This window comes from Heterocephalus glaber, unplaced genomic scaffold, assembly GCF_053883595.1.
Source record: "Heterocephalus glaber isolate CG9 unplaced genomic scaffold, H.glaber_assembly_v1.0 deba00001498, whole genome shotgun sequence".
In the NCBI taxonomy this organism is placed as follows: domain Eukaryota; kingdom Metazoa; phylum Chordata; class Mammalia; order Rodentia; family Bathyergidae; genus Heterocephalus; species Heterocephalus glaber.
The window spans coordinates 2532171-2554410 of NW_028258321.1; the positions used below are offsets into that span (position 1 = coordinate 2532171).

Here is a 22240-nt window from a genome sequence, read left to right on the forward strand (position 1 = left end):
GGAGGAGCCAGCCCAAGAGACAGGACAACCTGTCCAGCATCACACTCTCAGTAGCAGCAGAGCCTCTCCCTTCACTTTGGCATTGACCACGTCGCTTCCTCTGGCTAATGAGATGCTAGTGTATGTGATGGGAACAGATAAAGTATGTTTGTGTTGCTGGACTTGCTCTCTCATATCCTTGAGCTCCATGTAAAGCACATTAACTGTGTACCTCGTCTTCTGCCTACCCTCAAAGAAGAGCATCCATGGAGCAGACCTAACCCTACTCGTAGAATACATCCACATACAGACAGATTGGTATTTGGTGGCAACCTGCCCAGCAGAGTTCAAACTGGAGCAGCTTTGTGCTTAACCTGCAGATCAAGACCAGGAGAACAAGTACTTCTTGTTATCAGATGCTAAAATATTGGAAGTTTTGGCTGTGCAGCAAAAGCTAGCTGATGTAGAAATAAAAGGCTAGTCTTTATATAAATCTTAATTTAGAGGAAAGACAATAATATGTAGCTGAACAACTATATTAATGAATAACAGAATATTTTGAGAGAAGTATAAAGTATTTTGGGAAACGGGACACAGAAAAGGTGAGAAGCCTAAGTTTTATAAAGACATGAATCTTTCAGCAATTATTGTTCATTGAATCAAAGGTAGGGTTGGTGCATATTGTAGGGAGACAAGGGAAAGTTGGACAGGTAACCCTAGTTTAGAAAATGGAGAGCACAAGAAACATAAAACACTGTATAAACTGGATGCCGTATAGAATTTCTACTGCTGCCAAATAAATTTGTCAAAAGATGCCACAAATGTGGTGATTTATAATATTTCTTTGTCATTTCGCTGGTGTGTAGGTCAGAAGTCAAGTATTGTGTCAATTGTCTGGGGACCCTGATTAGTGTCTTATGAGGTCAACAGCAACATATTAGCAGGGTCGTGTTCCTCTGAAAGCTCACACATGTATGTGCACTGGACCCCTGACTTATGACTGGCCTGATGTATGTACAACTTAGGTTATGACCAGAATTTTAGTTTTAACTTATAACCAAAATCTCAAGTTACAACCCAAATGCTGGCTGTTTATACTTCCAGATGGTCTCAGATACAGATTTAACCCTTAAAAAGTTCCAGAAGGAACATTATAGCACCCTTTCCGGTGTGGGGTTAAGTGAGAAATCCTGGGCCAGTGTCTCTCTAAGGACTCTGAGGTCTGCCTATGTACAGGAGAGAGACTCTGAAGGCTGTGTAGAGGATCTTGAGCCTCAATTGACCTTAATTGTAACTCCATTAAGTTATAACTAGCCCTTGTGAATGAACTGAGTTTGTAAGTCAAGGGTCCACTGTATTTCCAAACTCACTCAGGTTGTTGGTCAGATTTATTTGCTTGGAATTATAGAATGAAAACTTCGCTTTCCTTACTAGCTGATCATTGGGGCTGCACTTTGCTCTTGGGACTGCTTGTCTACCTCTTAAGGTCTCTGTGTAGCTTCTCTCCAGCAAGGGTGGGCTGAGTCTGACTCTTGCTTTGAACCTCTCATTCCTTTTCTACCAAATCTGCATGACTGACTCTTTTTCTTCCCTGTTCTATTTTTAAGAGCTCATTTGATTACATAGTAACCCCTGCATAATCTAAGGTAATCTTCCTATTTTCAAGTCATCTGATTAGTAATTTTAATTCCACCAGCAAAGTCTTTTCACAGCAGTACTTAGATTAATATTTGATTGAATAATCAGGGTACAAGAATGTGGAGTTGAGGGAAGAAATTGTTTAGAATTTTGCCTATCACAGGTGGTTCATAAGGAAATTAGTCCTATTTGAATAAAACAAGCCTGGACAGATACAGTAGGGTTTGAACAGGAGAACTTTATATGCCAGGAAAAAAGATGATAGAGAACTACGTTATGCAGGGAGGTTTTGAAATCAGAATCATACATTAGGATGAGTAATCAATAAGTATCAGCAGCTTATTTTGTTTGGCCAAAATTTTGGAAGTAGAAATTCCAGTTTACAAGTTACTTCAGTAGTTTATAGTCATGTAAATAAGATGTCAATGTTGCTTTTGGTAGTAAATACAGTAAGAGGCCATAGATACAAAAGCGTATCAGGGTCAACTCCAAGAAACTTTGGCCCCCGAGTAAGTAGAATGGAAATTAAGTGAGGAAAGGAGTCAGGGACAGCTGTGGTTTCAAGCATCAGTGATGAGAGGAAGGTAAAGCTATTAACTGAAATAAAAATAAAATGCATGAGTAGGAGGTGAAAGTTCATTTGGATGGTTTCTGAGAGGAACTGACAAGCAGGCATTTGGAAATAGACCACTCTGGGTTACAGATACAGACTTAACAGCCCTCTGGAGAGAAATGAATGCAGAAGTTTGAGAACATGAAAGATGAATGAGCGAGATACAGGCAGTAATACAGGTAGGTAAAGTGGGAGACTCAGACAAAAATTTTGAAAGATGTCTCCATCTTCCAAAGAGAAATAAGAGCACTGCATAGTGAGGGAGATTCAGAAGAAGTAAGGGAAACCACAGGATAGATGTGAGGATATCTCAGTGCTACTACAGAAGGCAGAGGAGGGAATTTCAGAAAAGAATCCAACAGTGGTGTATGCTGCTAAAAGGCTCATTTATTCCTGTCTGTGATAAGCGTTAGAAGTTGAATAGAAATCAAATTGCTCAAGCAGATTAAAAAATCCCAAGACGTTCATAGTGACCTGAATTTTGTGGAAAGCATGTGTTTTATGTTTTTAAAACATTTTTATTTGTAAAATAAGTAGATAAATAAAACCTTAAATGTCACCCACTGATAAGTGGCAATGACGCACAAATGTCTTTTGGTTTCAAAACTATTTGTATTATCTGGAAAATTGTGAGGAAGCAGAAACATATATATTTTTTAGATTTTTAGGTGCCCACCTGCAGAGAGATATTTCCTTGAATAGCATTCTTTTGGCTGCCAGAGAGAAATAGTGATCTTTTCCCGAGAAAGAGCACTTTCCAGATGCAGTGGCATGTTTATAACATGTCACGATTTAGTGTTTATATAATGTTTTTGATGTAAAAAAGAAAAAGAAGTGATTCTGAATTTGCCTACTCCTAAGGAGAAAGCATATACCTCTTCTTCCAATTGATAGAAAGCTCTTAAGAGCCTCTTACCACCCCTAAACCAAACATGCATTTTGATTTATTGGCTTCTGAACAAAAATCAAAAAGGAAAAAATATGGCTGGTGAATGTTAAGGAGAAACATGCAAGATCTTATTTGTGCCTAATGTGAATGTGTATTTTAAAAATACATAATAGATTTATTCCAATGAGAAATATGACATTATTTGTCCCCATATGTTCCAAAAGAGTCTTATCTTAGTCATTTTCTCATCTCTGAGACACAGTATCTGACACCCATAACTGTAAGGAGGAGAGGTTTACTTGGCTCACAGCTCTAGAGTTTTCAGTCAACAATCTGCTGGCTCCAAGGCAGGGCAGCATGGCAGACGGAAGGGGGAAGGAGGTCAAGGGAGGAGGAAGGGAGATGAACCCTCCCAGGCCTCATCCCCACGACATAACTGCCTGACACAGTAACTTCCTCTCACAGTATCACATTCAGCTATAAAAACATCAGTGGACTAGTGGATTAGTCCACCATTGGGCATCACATCCCCAAGATCCAATCACCTCCCCAAATCCTCACTATGATCCCATGAGGCTTGGGGGGAAATCTAGATATGAACCATAAAAATTCTATAAGTTGCCATAACTTCTGTCTGTTCTGACATCTACCTCTTCCACAGTCCTTCCTTTATTTTTCTTCAGCAGAGTTAGAGATTTTGGGAGTTGAATAAATGTTTCTTCAGGCAAAATTGAGTATTGGCCAATACAGGAGAAATTCATATTCCGCTCAAATCAGTGAGTTTTCAAGGGGCACTGAGGAGGCATGATGTGTAGGTAGGGTGGGTTTTCCTAGGCCTCATTAGCCTAGGGGTCAGATGAAGTGATATCAACTCAGACTTTGCTGGCTTTTGCTCTTCCCTGTCCTTGTGGGAACTGCAACTCCTAGAAAATGTTACATAGGCAGATGTGAGAGTCACCAGAGTGGAGGTGTCATTGCAGACCATTGTTCTTTGGCACACCCTGCAGGGTGTCCTATTTCTCCATTCTCCATGCAGTACTTCTTTCCCCAAACACATTGGCTAACCACCGAGGGCCCTCTGGAATATGACACACCAATGCCACTCTTGTATACAGCCTTTTGTGAGAATATCAGTATATTTATCCATAGAACTCTCTCCTTGTGGTCCTGAGGCTACAAGGATCATGCAGCAAAATAAGAACATTTCTTTTCTCTGCAGACAATTTCACCTGCATTTGCATATCTCCAGACAAGACCTACAATCAAACAGAGCTTCCAGCTGTTGACTGCAATTCCTTCCTTCCCAGGGCTCAGAGACTCAGGCCATCTGAGTAGGAGTGCACTGTCTTACTCAATTTACTATACTTCTTCCAAAAGCCATAAACTCCCTCCCCTCTTTTTCAGCCAAACCAAAGCTTATTACACAAACATATAATTTTTTAGCTCACTAACCTATTTGTTATGTTTCAGTCTCATTTTTTGATATCAAGATACTGATGATTGCAAGATGCAAACATAAAATGTGAAATAAATACCTGTATCTACACAAAATGAGGGATTATATTATTTGACATCATAAAAAGAAAAAATTTGCATCACAAAATATGAAAAATTGAAAGGTAGATGAAACGCTGGTAAAATCAAATTTTACAAACATTTTAAAGACTAATACAGACTAATATACTAATACACAGCATTGTTGCATAACAAGTCCAAATGAAAAATGGTAAATTTAAATTTGATTTCAAGAAAGATATATAATTGTCTGATAAGGTTTTAAAATATAGCCAAATATGCTTCTAATTCAAATAGCCCAAGTTCAAGTATCAAAGTGTACTTATTAAGTATCCTATTAAGCATGCAAATTATACTGTGATGCATATTGTGGGAAGGATTACAGTAGAAGAGTAGTATCATATATAGATTTTGAGGATACAATTATTTTGACTTCTCTACAAGTAATCTGAAACTGCTTATACTCTTTTCATCTAGTAATTTACATAACCAGTCAAAATTAGATATGAAGACAAATACATTAGAGCGTTACAATCTTTGGGATGGAAAAGAATACAAATGTCTAACAATATTAGAGTGGTTATTGTATTAGTTTCTTAGAGCCGCTGTAACAAATTACCACAAATTTGGTAGCTTGAAACCAGAAATTTATTCTTGCACACTTGGAGGCCAGAAATCTCAAATTAGCTTTGACAGCACTGCAGCTTCTCTGGAGAGGAAGGATCAGTCCAGTCTCGGCCTCTGTAGTAAGTAACATTGCCTTGTCCTCCTAGCAGCCAAGCTATCTACAGGATGTGCCTTTTACAAGATGCTTTGCACTGGAGTTTAGGCTAGGATGACCAACTCTCAAGATGTCTAATTAAATTGCATGAGTAAAGTCCCCTTTTCCCAATAAGGTAACATTCATAGGTTTCAGGGACTTGCATATAGACTTAAATCTTTAGAGGGCCAGTATTCAATACACTGATTTGACTTGTAATGGTTCTACTTTTTAAACTTTATGATAGTGGGAAAGCAATGCATATTCAATAGTTTAAACCACCGATCTTTTCCCTGGCCTTGCATATGTGCTTCTAGGCTGTTTCCTGTGATCCTACTTAGAGGCAGAGAGCTTCATCTCTGATCAGCTGAGTCTCTGTGGTGCCTGTGTTGTGAAGGTTTGCGGTTCAGTAGTTTACCTCTGTGAAATGTACTTCCAACTGACCTTATTTTCAGTTTATGAGAGGTTTATCAGGATGTAAAACTGTTATTGGCTGAGGAGCATCCGTACACCTCTTTTGCTTTGGTATATCCACATGTTGCAATTATATAGCATGGAAACATGACCCCTAAAATGTTGAATGGTACAGAAGATGTAGTTGTAAATGCTGTGTAATTCCAGTTTTGTGGAAGGAAATTAAACAAAAAGAAATTAATGTAGGAAAATAAATATCCATAAACACATTAAAAAGGAGATAAAGTCGTGACATACCCCAATCATTTTCAATCTTACCTCTTTCTGAATGATAGGTTTTAAATTTGCTCTTTAAATTTTATTTCTGTATATTTCTCTTGTAAGAAGAGGGTATATTTATACAACAAATTTGTTTTATTCTATTTTCAACTAGAGTAAATTAAAGCCAGCGAATCTTTTTAAAAAAGGTAATTATTTGAAGAAAAATATAAAGCTACTGAAGGATAAGAAAAAAAAATGGAAACAGGTTGCTTTACTTGATAAAGAGATGCTATTGTAAGATGTCAAATCCCTCAAATTGTATCATTTATTCAAACAAATGGGTAAGCATTAGACCAGCTCCAAGCAAAAGCTATGCATAGTCTCAACTACCATCATGAGGCTAAGAAATAACCTTATTATTATGAGCATGTTGAAATGACAAAAATCCCATCCTGGTTTCAAGTTAAAAACTTTTAACTTTAAATTATTTACTTTAGCAGAAACAGACACACTCATCTGTGAAGTGGGATAATCATTTACCTTCCAGGCTGATTGTGAGATTCCATTAGTGTAGTAGGCATAAAAGTACTTGGTAAAACTATCAAGAAATCTTTAAAAGGTACGATTGCTCTCTTTGCCTGCAGAGTATATGTGTTTAAATTACTAATTATGGTATTCTCTGGGGGCTAAGAGATGTCAACTACACAGACTTTGTTCTTGAGTTTATATTTTGATGTTTCCTTTATCCTTCTGTTATGGCCTATATCTAGATGTTCCCACAAAGCCTCATGAGCTTCTAGGAGAGGCCTTTGGGATGTGGGCGTGTCAGGAGTGTGTGATGCTGGATCATGGGTGTGTGGTATTGAATTAGTCCATGCATGGTTTATAGCTAGGTGTGAGGTTGGGCAGTGAAACCTGGTGGGGAGAGATGGGGAGCTGTGGGCATGGCCTTGAAAGGGACATATATAATACCCCCTGCCTTGATGGCTTGCTGCTTCCTGCCTGCCTGCCAGGGGCTGTTTCTTTTCTGACCCCCTGCCTTGGAGTCATCCAACTATGGATTGAAACCTTTACAAACTGTGAGCTAAATAAACCTAACCATGACCCTTTCCTCCTTTAACTTGTAGGTGTGTCAGGTATTTTTTCTCAGTAATGAAGGAAGTAACTAAGACACCTCAATATTCTAAATTATCATCATTATCATTAGTAAGGCCACTTTTTGATTCATTCAGTTAATAGGCAGAAATATCACTAGTCGTTTAATAATATGGTTGTCAAATTTTAGAGGTAGAGAACATTTTTGAGAATACTTAGTGCAACTCTCTGAGTGCATAGATGAGAAATCAACTCCTCCAGGGGTCAGCAATTTCCCCAAGTTCCTCTGGTTGCTGCTGATGATAGAAATAGAGAATAAAAGCAATTGTAAGTACATGGTTGCATTATGGCATGGGGCCTCTTGTCTGAGACTAATATTAGACCTCTTTGACATCACAGTGAGGGTAGTCACGCTGTACATCCAAATCAGTAACTGATATCTCATTAGATGAATGTAGGGCTACATGTATCTAGCTTTCAATGATGGATTTTTAGTGGGCTTCATTTCACAAATAAAAGTGATTCTTATTAAATCTGTCCTAGTCACTTTCCTCATCAGTGAGACACAATACATGATATCTGAAAATTAAAGAAGTTTACTTTGGCTCATGTTTGTAGAGGTTTCAGTCCATGGTTGGCTGGCTTGAAGGCAGGGCCTCACAGCACAGGGGCTTGGTGGAGGAACAGCTGTTCATATCATAGCATCTGGGAAACAGAGCACTCAGGGGAGAAGCCAGGGAAGGAGGTGAGCAGTCAGGCTATGTGCCCCGTAACCACCTCTTCTGAGCAGACCACACCTCCTATCAATATGTCAGCTTCAAGCTTCTAAAATCCTCTCACCTTCAAAAGCTCCACCTATGAGGGCATGAGGCTCTTAGGGGAGATCTAGATATAAATGGTAACAGTATCTAAGTAATGAACAGTACTAGAAAACCTGACACTACAGAGCTTTAGCTAAAAATTTCACTTTTAGGGAGATTTAGAAATAGGTTTTCTATTTAGGAAATTGGCCTAAGAACCAGAGTTGTCCCCTACCATAAAAATCACATCGGAAAGCCTAAAAGATGTGGTTTAGCAACTAGTAGGAAAATCCAGCACTAGGGTATTAATGAAATTTGAAAGAAAAAAGGAGGGGCGATGAGCTAGTCTGTGGTTTGGTGTGGGAATGATAAAGAGCTGAACTGAGGACTGTGTTGATCTGGGTCACACTCCACCCCCTGCAAGGACGTTGGCCCCACTGGAATGCATGGACCCGACTCGAGCTCTGGAGGTGTTGATCAGCCCTCATCAGTTCTTGTACTCGACCCACTCTGACCACTTAGACTGTCAGATCAGAATTCCCACACCACAACTGCAAAAAGATTTGGGATTTCCACAGATGCTCAGTTTTAAGACATTCTGTGCCTGATAAATCAGAACACAAGTAAATTGAAAGAAGGCGAAGGCTGGGAGGGTGATTCGTTTTTCCAATAGATCATTAGGGTAGTGTTTTCCTCTTTTATCTACACGAGGAAAACGACACGAAGGAAGGGGAGATGTGTAATTTTGCCTTGCTGCATTCAGCCCAAGTCCCTTTGAGGATGCAGTCCCAGGCATACCCTGAAAACCAGGAAGGGTGTGAAACACTCATATGTTTGCTTTGCTTTAATTTTCCATCTTAATAAAACTCTTGCATTGCTGAGGAGCTAATAAACCTGACAGTGCAAATGCTCTCGAGATGCTTCTGTAACGTGTGTAAAAGAAAACTACATTTCTCTTGTCCTTTAGTATTGTACTAAAATTATATTGAAGATTATTGAAAATTTATGAGGAAAGTAGATTAAAATATAAGCAGATACAAAATAAAGAGTGAGGCTCTTCTCTCAATTCGATGGTACTTACATTTGCAAATCCCCTATTTTCATCTCACTGGAAATTGTGACTCCCTGGTAGTACTTTAGGGACTGTGCTTACTGTGGGGGAGACATGAAGCATCTCTTGGATCATGAGAGAATCCATTGTTGCCTCTTCCTCAGAGTATTTCTGGGTCTTGGCATCTTTATCCAGATTTCATTCATAACAGCATTAAAGGAATATTGGCTACAGTCCTGTCAGACGTAAATTGCTCTGTTCTTAAACTACCCTGATCTTCTAGTAATTAAAGCCAAACAATCTATTTTGACAATTAAAACTTGGTAAATGTATTTGTTGTGGCTGGGTTTGCAATAAAGCATGAATTCTGTGCTATTTAGTGCAAACACAGGGCCCAGCTTCATTTTCCCATAATGAAAGAGACTAGAGATATGGATAGTTGTCTACCTAATGGTAGCACAGAATGATGATTTTGCTTGGTAATCCACTCTCCTAATCGCAAGCATGGTCACCTGTGACTGATGTATGCTATAGATCTGGCGAAAGGCAGGGGAAAGAAAATATCCCGGGGAGACACTAGAATAATATACCCTAGATGTAGCAAGAGATATAAGAAATAAATTGCCCTTCTTTTCTATTGGATATTTTTACATCTGAAAATCACATCTGAATTTATGCAAACCATTTTATGACCACAAAGGTAAAGCCAGTGTTATGGCTAGTGTCTAGCTGTCCCCACAAAACCTCATGCAGTCACAGGTGGGTCTTTCCAGGGGAGGCTAGATCTAGGGTGCGTGATGATGGCATCAGGGTGTGTGGCCACTAAATTAGCCCACTGATTGTCTGGCAAGGTTCTGGGATGGACAACAGGAAGCCCCTCCCTGGGTATGAGTGCTGCCCGCCCTAAGGGCAGGTAGCCTGGATAGGATGTAAAGGACAGAAAGAGGCGACTGTTGCTGCTCCACTCACTGCTTGCTGCTTCACTACTTTGTTGCTCTGGTGCCTTCTCCTCTGTGACACCCCTCTGCCATCCCACCCTGCCTTGGAGCTAGCCAACTGTGGACTGAAACCTCTACAAACTGAGCTACAGTAAACCTTTCCTCCCTTAACTTTAGGTGTCAGGTATTTTGTCTCAGCAACGAGAAAGTAACTAAGACAGCCGACAATCAGAAGATGGCTGAAAGAAGAGCACTGTTACGTGTGTCAGAGAATACGCTGCATACCAGCTCGAGTGGACTTCCACCTGTCTAGGCAGCTGGCAAAACATTACCTTCAAGTGGGTCTGTGAGGCTGTTCTGGAGAGGCTGGCGCTTGAATCTCTAGACTCACTGAAGAAGATCTCCTTCACTGAGAGGAGTGGGTGTCTTGCAGTTTGTTCAGGTCTGGAAGAGAATGAAAAGGCAGAAGAAGAAAAAGTTGGTTACTCTCTGCCTAAGCTGCGACCACCATCTTTGTCAGGCTTTGGACATCGGAGCTTGTCTTAGTTTTCTCCCTGCTGAGACACAATGACTGACACTTACAATTTAAGGAGGAAAGGTTTATTTTGGCTCCCAGTTTGTGGCAGTTTTAGTCCATAATCAGCCAAAAAGGGAATGGGGAAGAGCCAGTGGAAGAAAGCTGCTCACATAACAGTGGCCAGGAAGGAGCTGAAAGGGAGGTACATTGTTCCAGGTGACACCCCAGTGACCTGTCTCTAAGCACACCAGATAAAGCACTGCCATGATTCAATCCCCTGGCAAAGGCCACACCTATGAATTTGTGAAGCTCTTGGAGGGCATCCAGACATAAGCCATGACAGGTCCTGTTTCTGCTAGCTGTGGATTCAGATTGGGACTAATATCACTGTCCTTCCTGGACCTCCAGTTGGCAGGTGGCCTCGCATGGACCTTCTCAGCCTGACACTCACGCGTGCCAATCTCTCTAATACATTTCTGATCTACCTATCATCTAACTATCACATGTCTATCTACCTATCTATCTATATCTACCTAGCCTATTTTCTATTCATGCTGCTTTTCTGGAAATCCCTGGTACAATGTGCCCTTGCTTGTTGTGGAGCAGATAAATCAAATTCTTCGGAGCTGCCTTTTCTTGAGATTTCTTTGCAGTTGTTTTCCTTAACATTAAGGGTATTCCAAGTTTGATTTTTTGTTACTCAGTCAAAGATAACTTCTGCCTTCGTACTCTCTTCCAGAAGTCAGTAAAATTTTCTTAGTGAGTCACTGAGATAGAAAGAAACTGGAAGTCTAAGACATGAGATGATTTCAGCTGTAGTCCAGGAATATCCTGTATTTACTGAGAACTAATAACAGAAAAATAGACCTGTCTTTTCTTGAAGAGTACATAGGTGCTCAGGTACAATTTATAAATGAGAAATTGTACAAAAACTCTTAGAGCTGAAGTGCAATAGGACCACTAACAGTTTTTTGTTTTTTTTGGTTTTTTTTTTTTTGGTACCAGGGATCAAACTCGGGTCCTTGCAGGCGGTGAAACCACTGAGCTAAATCCCCGTCCCGAACTGGTATTATTTAAATAACATCTGAGAAACTGCCTCAAGCAGGACCTTGACTATGGTGTCTGCCCCAAAGCAGAAAGATCTGGGCTTATAGATCTCAGCAAAGAGGCCAACACAGGCAACATAATAGAGACTCAGAGCAATAAGTAATGACTTGCTGGACCTGTGTGCTTTCAACCAATTCACTGCCCGAGATCTCAGCATAAGTCTCTCACTTATGCGTCATTATAGTAAGATGTACTTTAACACATGCATGTGCATGTTACTATTAATCTTTCTGAATTTGCTTTCACTCGAACAACTACTGCAAATTAGAAACTGTCACCAATGGATGTGCCATTTTAAGGCAAGCTGAATGAGATGACTTTTACTGGCCAAAGCATAATAGAAAAAGAGCTAAGCTCCTGATAAACTTCTGAGACATCACTGAGAGGTGAGAAGATTGTGCGTTCTCAGACATAACCCCAATGCAGCATGAATAGGGACAGCACCTGATCCCCCAGGTTTATGTTCGACAGTCCCAAATAAACCATAAATTACCAATTTAGGATAAAAAATGAGTGCACAGAATGTGCAATGGTACTGATATCAGGACTTAGGGTAACAGAACCAAGTTAAATCTTTGTACCAATTTGAAGCACAGGTGCAGAAAAGATTACATTCCTTTTGTTTACTTCAAGCAACGCTGGTTACATCCAGGTTCAGAATTAAATAATACGTAGTCTCTTTGCCTTTAAAACTTGAGTTTATCCCTTGGTGAGGGAGGGGAGAAAAGAAGTCAGATTGGCGATGTGTGTGAACGCACACACGTTTGGATGTTCTCTTTGAGGAAATGCTAGTGCTCTTGCGGTTTAGGTTAATAAAGACCTGCAGCTTTTCCCAGTGCCCTTTGCACACTTGCGGACGTGGCCAGTATATTGGACAGTACAGGTGTAGAGGGCATTTCGAGTAAGAGTTTTTTTTGAGGTCTCAGAGGAACCAAGTTAAAAGGAAGAAGAAATTCATAGGTAGATCAAAGTGCAGATCCACAGCATCATGTAAGACTTAAGTTCTTCCATCGCTTAGTTCTGCATTCTGCCACAAGTTTGCTTTTCTCTTGTGGCCACGCCAAAACTAACCAGAATCCCACTGAACATGACCTAATGACCCTTGAACCCGCTGTACTTTTATGTTCCTTTAAGTTTTAAAATTCTGGAGTGCCGCCACCTTAGCTTGGAGAGCCCTGGCTGTCTCTAGGGCCCACTCTTCACTCAGATCCCTGCTCCTATGGCTGGATGCGCTGTAGTAGTGAGTGCAGGGCCGCGCTGCACAGCTGGCTGCCTGGCCGAATCTCATGGTCGCCTGGAAGACAGAAGCTCTTACAAGTAGAGGTTTTCTTCAGGCTGTGCCTCCCCGAAGCATATGTGGTGGCCATTTGGAAAAAAGTACAATCATCTCAACTCCACACCCTGCTCCAGAATAAACTCTGGGAGGATCAGAGCCTTAAGTGTCAAGAGTGAAGCTGCACAAGAACTAGAAGAGAACATGAGTGAAGAATATCTTTCTAAAAGTGGCTAAAAAGTCAGAAGCAATCGAAGAGTGACAAGCAAGATGACCTCAACAACAACAGAAAAGCAAAAAGTCCCCAAAATGAAAATAAGCAAAGCTAAACCAGAAGACAAATGATTAGCTGACAGAAAACATTTGCAACTTAGATCCCAACAACCCTCCCTATGGTAAATATGCAGAGGACTCCTAAAATGTTCTTTTAAAATAAAATCAAATCAAGCTAGGCATGGTGGTGCCCACCTTCCACCCCAGCACTCAAGAAGCTGAAGCAGGAGGATCACTGTGAGTGCCAGGTGAGCCTGGGCTATGCATGGGTTCAAGGCCAGCCTGAAGTAGGATCAGCAATGGATGCTGATACCAGTAGGGTGGCTGTGGGGGACTGAATGCTGGCGTGGTGGTGAAGCTCCACCCTGTAGATCCCAACCAGACCTAGCATCCTGAAGGGAGAGGACGTCACCCTGACATCACTTCCTCTAATGGCAGTGAAACCCACAACTTCGCCTGTGATGTAGCTTTGCCTAAAACTTCTAACCTGAACCAAGCAAGCCTTAGTCCTAACTTGGAGGACAGAGGGGCTGGAGGAATGGGTTCAAAACCACCAGTGGAAGCAGTCAGACAAATCCAAATGCAGGACTGGGCTGTCCTGGGCTTCTGTAGTAGAAAAACATCAGTTCTATCATAAGTGAGACTAAATAAACAGTAAACAGATGTCGTCTTTAAACTTGGCTGGTTCTTATTCTAACACAGCAGCTAGAAAAGAAAACAGGAAAACTGTAAAAGTCTGCGTATTGACTGGCTATTCGACCATATTGGAGAATTATTGATAATTTTTGTAGCTGTAATAACAGCATTGTGATTACGTGATGGTGTAAGAAATGTATTTTTAGGAGATATATACTCAAATGTGGGTGAAGTATCATGATATCTACAATATAGTTTCAAAATGTTTTATCAAAACTGGACACATTATAATACTTCTATATGAATATGGGCAGATAAAGCGTATTTGGCAACAACAAAAAAAAATTAAAAAAATAAAATTCTGACTTACTCTACCCAAATACAATGTAGAGAGTGAGTCATATGCGTTTTATCTGAAACCTCCCCCAAATGCCTTCTGAAAAGAGCCATAATGCTGCCGCTTTGAATTCTAATGTAACAAAAGACATGTCAGGTGGAACTGGGGAGCTAAATGAGCATTTAATAGCGCTAATGCTAGTTTAATGTTAGTGGACCAGAAATTCTTAAGAACTATAATGGACAAAACTACACAAATTCATTCAAATAATTATAAAATAAAATCAATATTAAAGATGAATTAGGATATTGGCAGCTAAGGTTATAATCTGAAAAGCTGATCTGTATCTGGATTTCATTTAGTCACTAACTGGATGGCCAGAAAAACAACACAAAACAAAATAAAACCTTTTCAAATCCATAGTAATGGTCCCTACACCAGATTTTGAAAGGAGACACTTACAACTTAATGAACCCATCCATCATTAATGGAGGTCTGAAATGTAGAAACTAATAATAGTTTTTGAATCTTACAGTGATCATAACCAATATTTACTCTTTGTATTGTACAGCATTGTAAAATTCATTAGCTTCTATTAGCATTCAGGAAAAGCTCTGGAGCATTTTAGTTCAAGGACACAGACTGAAAGAGGTGGGAGATACACCTTCCATGTGCAACACCAGGGTCCATCTTGGCCCACATCACTGTGATTTTAAACAACAGTTCCACTTCCACTGTTTCTGAATAGGAAGGTTATGCTCATAGTTCCATTCAATCTAGAATTGCTGCAAGAATGGCTGCTACCAAAGGCTTTTGGCTCATCTGACTTCTGTAAAAACTGAGAACTGAAGCTATGCTCTGAAGGTGGGAGGTGAGGGGAAGCTTTAAGAGTGAAAAAGAATTCAAAGCTCAAACTAGCTTACAGTGTCTTTAGTAGAAGAGAGTCCCTTCCTCACCCCCATTCCTAAGTCAAGCCAATTCAAGGACTTTTGAAAATAGGAAGGACACAATTTGTAACATCTGTCAAAAACATCGTCATCGAGGCAACCCACTTTCCGGTCCCCCTTCTGTCTCTCTTAGGCAGAAGCTTTCTTCCTCTCAATAAATTTTTCCTACTCTTAAAAAAAACCACATCATTGTCAAGCCTGGCATTTCATCTTCTTTCACTGGGAAGGAGGTACTGTAGGCAGGGAGGTACCCATCAGGGTAGAGAGAGGCAGAATACACAGTATACACAGTAGCTATGCCTTTGGGCTTCAATATCAGGCTACCTGGATTGAATTCCAGCTCTGCTGCTTCTGGGAATATGGTGTTGGACAGGTTGCTCAGTCCTTTGAACTGTGGAACAGAAAGAGCCTGGAGAAAATGCCCAATCCTTTGGGTTGCTATTGGGTTATGAAAGTTAATACACACAAAGATGGTGCCTAGGATATAGTAGTGCTCAGTATCATTAAGTGGCTTGGTTAGTTTATTACCAAGAAATCTCTTTGTTTGCTACACTTAGTTAACTCGCATTTTTATCTCTTTGATTATTGTTTTTTATAGGTTGCATTCACTTCTTTAGAAATCCTCATAGCATCAGAGGTTTCAGTCTCAAGTGTGTAGGAGCCCATAAATCCTCTGTGGAGAGCTCTTCAGAATTCGATGCCAAGAGATACATTTGCTGTCTCGAGAGAGTCAGAAGAGCCAGCTTGCTGTGCTAGAGTTTGACAGAACTTCTTGAAGTCGTTGTGAAGTCTGTGGGGACAGGGCCAACATATTCTCTCCATAGACTTTATCCTCCATCAGGTTATATTCATTCCTGAGGACATTTTCATTTCCTGAAAGATTGCTCATTTTATTTTAGATGTATGACCAGAGATGTTGCTATAGCTCCTAATTCTCTGGATATGAAGTTTTGCTCTGATAATATCACTGACCGTGAATAATTCCTAGGTGATTCGTTGATGTGTTAAAACAGGTGACCTCGGAGACAGTAGAATCCACTGGGACCTGGAATTTCTCTTGGTACTTTCACTTTATGGCTAGATCTTTCATCCAGCAAATAAATTTGATTATTTTCACAATTTTTTAAAAATAGAAAGTGCATAGGATATTTTAAAAATAGAAAGTCAGTTTGACAGGTATCAGGTCAGATTTCTTTTTCTGATGTGGTTCTGAAGAGATGCTCTTTGCTCTGGTACTTTTGTACTGAGACTGAGGATATTTTACATTTTTAAAAGCTCTTAGCTGCAATAATCTTTAAGAAAAATATTTTATATAGCTATTTAGAAAAGGAGGTACTGTGTGGTATTAATTACCTGATTTTTCACAAACTCCGTGACTTGAGTTGTAGATTTCTTTAATAAGACTTATTAAAGTGACCTTTCAGGAATTTCCCAGTGACAGAGCCTGACACATACATGTAATTAAGTAATGATACTCAGATTTTTAGGGTTGGCTTTTTATTGAATTAAAGGTGGGAAAAATGCCTCACCAGTTTTTGATCAAAGAAGATGTATGCAGAACGACAGCCAGGTATATACAGTCACTAATGAACCTGCTCTTGTTTCAAACTATGGTATTCTGCCTTGAAAAGAGGTGGAAAGAAACAATCAGTAGTTTTATTACATTTTATATCATCGATCTCATTGTAAGACCTACAACAATTACTCTTGGATTTTAGGGTTCAGTCTTGATGTCTATTAAAATGGCAGATTTCCTTGTCCATTCCAGAAATCCTAAATGAAAATCTGCATTTTATTCACAAAGATGTTTGAGATTAGCCAGAATCAACTATTTCATCATTGTCTTCCATTGTCTAATCTCTCTTTGTTTTTCCATAAACACAATCAAGTTGCCTCTTGCTTTTGATTAGATTACTGTTTGTATTATTATTTTATTTTGGTCCTGGAACTTGAATGTGGCACTTCAAACATGCTAGACAAGTGCTCTACATTACCAGTCCAGTAAATTCTTTCTTAACTATTCAGAGATGCTGGAGTTTCTATGAAATTCCAGTCAGTCTAGTTTTTATGACCTTTATTGATGCTCACCTTCTTCTGGATACAGAACACCCTGTCAGTCTTCAAGTCCACACATGGACCGTGTTACCTGTCACCTTTTTGTTGCTGTAACCAATACTTAAGATTATAACATTTGAAAAAATGTTTCTTTTGGCTCACGGTTCCAGAGCTCTCAGTCCATGGTAAGCTAGCCCCTAGGTAGAAATGGCATGGTGGAAGGGCCTGGTGGAGGACAGCTGCTGAACTAAGAGCAATCAGGAAAGAGGGATGGGGTAGAGCCAGAGAGGAAGGGGTCACGTATAGTCACCAAGTTTCTGTCCCCATGACCCTCCCAGACACATCCAGGAGTGTCAGTAACTAATCTCCTACGTATCTTTCAAACCAGCCAAGTTGATAACCAAGACCAATCATCACACCATGCTTGCGATTGTACACGAGCTGAAGACCCACTAACAGACACCTATGTCTAGTCAGTAAACAGCAAGAAGCACTTACATCGGGGTCTGAGGAAGGCTGTCTTAGTGACTTCTCTCCTTGTGGAGACAAAATACCCAACACGCAACATTAAAAGGGAAAGGGTTATTTAGCTCACAGTTTGTAGAGGTTTCAGTCCATAAGCAGCTGGTTCCAAGGCAGGGTGGCACATGGCAGAGGGGCGTCCCAGAGGAGAAACAGTTCAAGGCGCCAGAAGGGAGCAAAGCAACAAGGGACCTTCACAGGGTCTTTCGCCCCCTTGATCACATCCAGATGACTGTGGTAAGTGTGGTGCCAAACCACTCACTCACTTGTGGTGGTTTACTAACCACACGCCCTTAATCCCAGAGTCCTGCATTTCGGAGTCAGCCACCTCTGAAAAAGAAAGTGCCCTCCATCCACATGAGACTTGGGGGCAACATCTAGACACAGCCGCAACAGGTTCTACTCTAGTTTATGGGTGTAGAGAGCGTCAGAAAATTGATTCTGGACGCAATAACACCAGAGGTGAGTCTGAAAAGAAAAGAAGTCTTTACTTGGACTCGAGATCTTCAAAAAGATGGGAAGGTGGGTGGCATTAGGATGGGGAGAATCATTTCTGGCAGTATGTCAAAAAGACCACATAGGGCTGGGGATTTAGCTCAGTGGTTTCGCGGCCTGCTGCGCAAGTGCAAGGACCCGAGTTTGATTCCCAGTACAAAAAAAAAAAAAACAGACCACATGATGCTTCTGGGGAACGTCCATATTAGACGGCGCTGGAAATGAGTGTGCAGCAGGAAGTCAACCTTTAGATGTCATAGTTAGGACCGCAGACTTTGACATGAAAGCAAAGAGAAGACTGGTAGGGGCAATGTTGTTAGATACACTCCTGTCAAAGATGACTCCCTCTGGCCATGTGACCACATTACACGGGTACTGGGTACCCATTAGGGTGTCACTCTTCCTCTTGCTGTGGTACCTAAGAGCGAAGCCCATTTGCCAGTCAGCACTCAAATCTCATCTCTATAATTAATGTAGAATTCCACTTGGTGGCACTTTGCTTAGCTACAGATTTGTGCAACTGGAGTGGAGACAATGTGGCAGGTGCTGGTGATCCTGAAATAAAGGCTGCCCACCCGCAGGGCCTGAGGCAGGACTTTGTAGGGACTACTGTCACACAGGCACCAGAGCACAGAGGTAGGACCTCAGGCTGCGGATGCAGTTGCCCTGGGATAAAATCTGAGTCCTGTTGTGTTCTGTCTGTATGATCTCTAATTACTTACTTTACATGTCAGTGTAGTATATTTTTATTTATTGAATTATATATAATAATTCAGGGCTCAACAATAGTAAGAAGTAAGTGGGGTAATTCACAGTTACGAGTTGAATTGTGCCAAAAAACAGATATTTGTAGTCTCAAGCCACTTAGAATGTGATACCTTAGAATATGATCTTATTTAGAAGTAGAGAAGGAATCAAATTAAAATGGGTTCATTAAGCTGCACATTAATCCCACAGAACTGGTGCCTTTATGAAAAGGAAAAGCTTGGAAGTAGACATAGACTCGCAGGGAGAATATGGGAATATAAGAGCAGAGATTAGAGTGATATATCCACAAGCTAACGAAAGGCATCAGAAGCTTGGAGACAGGCAGGGACCAGACTCTCTCACCCAGGCTCCAGAGAAAGCAAACAAACCCACTGATATTAAACTTGCAGTCCCCTGGACATCATCGTTCAGCTGCCTCGTGTGCGGGGCTTTCTGGTGGCCTAAATGACTAACAAGCTTGGCACCTGGGAAGTGCTCAGCGTTGTCAGGCTTTCTTCCTGTTGGGTTAAAATTAAGTTTTGTCACAAACCCCATTTTCTGTTCAGATGCTTTTTCCTCCATGCTGGTTCATTTCCTGAGTGAGGGGCACTGTTCAGGTTGTGGGCAGGCAACAAGGGTACAGACCAGTAGGTGACACAGACACCACTGGGCTTGTATGAGGCAGGGCCAACTTGGATCCACTGGAAGCAGTAATCAGCCAGGCTGGGTGGAGTTGGGATGGGGCCACTACAGAGTAGCACTGAAGAGCAAGGGCTGGGGACATGAGCAGCCTGGGCTTGGCAGCACAGAAGAAAAGAAACTAATCAACCAAAGAAACAAAGTGGAAAACACAAAAACCAAGAACAACGATTTTATTAGAAGACGCGGATAGGAAAGAGTTCTGCTCAAATGGTGGCATCCCTGCATTTCTAACTGAATTCAAGACATCTATTTATTATAGGTTTGGCCAGAGCTGAAGACAATTACACGAGGAAGAATAAAAAGAAAAAAGAACTAAAAGATTTCTAAGTCTGTTCACTCTGGGCTCCCAGTAATTGGGTTCTGCCAGTTGCTCGAGCAAACAGCAAGGGAGAAGGCAGAGAACATAACTGTAGTTACGTGTGTTGTGTGGTGTGTGGGAGTGAGAGGGGGGATGAGACAGTAAGACAGGTGAGAGGCAGAGGGACAGTAAATAAAAAATAAGAGAAACAATGGGCAGACACCATGGTTAAGTTCCCAGATTTGATGTACTATCCCTGTGCCCTTGAGCTAATTACCTCTCCGAAGACTTTGCTTGTCCTCTAGAAAAGGAAGTTAATAATAGCACCATTTTTATAGAGCTATTGTAAGAGTTAAAGCAGCTCATATGTAAAATGCTTTGTTCCTATCCTGTGTATTTAACCATCAAGACAAAATTAAGCTGCAGACGGTGGTACATGCCTTAATCCCAGTACTTACGGGTGAGGCAAGTTCTAGGCCAGCCTGCACTACGAAGTGATTTCAAAGCCAGCCTGAACTACAAAGAGAGACCTGTCTCAAAAAACCAAAGCACAAGAATTTAACTAAATGGTGCTATGTTACCTTGAGGAATCTGGTAGGACTTCATATACTGCTAAAGCAGAGCGTTCCATATCAAAAGTTAAATGTGTGAATCAGACAGGTATAAAAAGCCACATTTTACTACACAAGTATGCCTCTGTATTCTATTTGATGCTTTTATTATTCACATGTGTTCTTTTTTGGATTAAAAATGAAATTAAAATGAATACAGAAAATATGAAAGAATAATTCTTGTCTCATCAGTTGAGAAGATTAAATGCAATATGTACAAAATTAGGATTTGCTTGACAATTAAAAATCCCTCTACATCATTATCCATTATTATTATTATCTTTATTAATGAAAGACGCCTCCTTTGGTTTTGAGTGTATCTGCTGACTGGAGAGAAACAAGGGATGCTTGTGAAAAGACAGGACCCTGGCCTATGCGGCTGGGCTAGCCCTCTTTAGGTATAAGATTAACCACACTTCCTATGCTGTGTGCACGTGCATAGAGAACAATGACTAATCCCTTGGCTTCCTAAATTTTAATGACTACAATCAGTCCAGAGCACCCATTGTCATATTATTGGTCCAGGAAGAGTTTGAAGGAAGGCCTCCAGGTGCTGCTGAGACTTAGCTAGCAGGAGGTCTCGTGATACCAAGGTGTACCACTCAGCTCTTACCCAGGAGCTGTGGGTAAAAGTTTCCAATTAAGAAGAAACTTTCAGAGGAAAGACTGATACATGTTTTGAAGCCAATAATGCACAAATGAATTTTGGTCCTTCCAAACTACAATATCCAAAAAGGGAGATTCAGTTAAGACCTAGATTGCTCTGGCTACATAAACTTCTATCAAAACCATAACCTTTATGTGCAGTTGAAAGTGCTTAAATTGGATTTTGAGGAGAAACACACACACACAGAGAGAGAGAGAGAGAGAGAGAGAGAGAGAGAATTAATTAAATGAGAACACAGAGATTAGAACTTCGAAGAGGCAGTCTGTAGCTAGATGTCTAACTAGGTGGCTATTCTTCTCATCTTGGTCCTTTGCAGATATCGTTTCTCTATAAATTTATTTAAGATGTGACCATGAGCCAATTTATATCGCACTTACTTGTAGCTTACCAGCTGGGGAAAATCTGATGTGTTTTCTGCTGTACCTAGATCCAAAGAAGAAAGAGGCCACCTTTAATTGGTGATTTGTGGAAGAGCAGGTAGACCAGAGCTCATTAAGAACCGAGCAGGAGCCTCACAGGCCACTCATTGGAAATGATGAGGAAGTTGCAGTCCATGGCGGCGCTGTTCCCACGGGGCGATCTATCCTCAGGCCGTGTGAAAACAAACAAAAATCTAGGGCAAATATTTTGATTCTCTTAAGTGTGTTTGCTGTGTGTAGTCAGAAATACTGCTGGAAATGTATACACCTGTCAGTGACCTCTAATTTACCTTGATGTGATCTCCATCCACCTTACCTGGCAAGACATCAGACTCCGAAAGTACAAGGCATCTATGGGACAGGAATAATTTCAAGTTTCTTTCCCTGTTTCTCCATGTTTTTCGCTCATTGTTCCACAGTTTTTTATGTTGGTTAGTTTTATTTTCCAGTCTGTACTTGGAGACCCATTTAGTCAGCAAAACGCCTGTCAATTGCTTTTGTTGGTAAAACTAGAGACATTATTCACCTTAAACAAAGAATAATAGGTTTGGTTGTTACCTTTAGTTCCTTCGGGAAACAGATGCAGTGTCAAAATAATGGTCAGATTTCATTTTTGCAAGGTTCTGCAGCTCAGGTAATCTGAACCATTTCCCAGATAAGTCCGCCTGTGCCCTTAGGTGT

General features: G+C 40.6%; 1 long non-coding RNA gene across 2 annotated transcripts in view; it reads right to left on the bottom strand.

Moving 5' to 3' along the window:
• Positions 1-21774, bottom strand: part of LOC147825481 (uncharacterized) — a 60462-nt gene extending 38688 nt beyond the window's left edge. Inside the window, exons 1-3 of one of the 2 annotated variants that reach the window (XR_015440644.1) lie at positions 21518-21774; positions 10286-10397; positions 4938-7460 (exon numbers count right to left, since the gene is read on the bottom strand). This is a non-coding gene — a long non-coding RNA (uncharacterized LOC147825481). Of the gene's footprint in view, positions 1-4937; positions 7461-10285; positions 10398-21517 lie in introns of those variants that run through there. The other variant, XR_015440643.1, reaches the window with a different exon arrangement.
• Between the last annotated feature and the right edge of the window lie 466 nt (positions 21775-22240).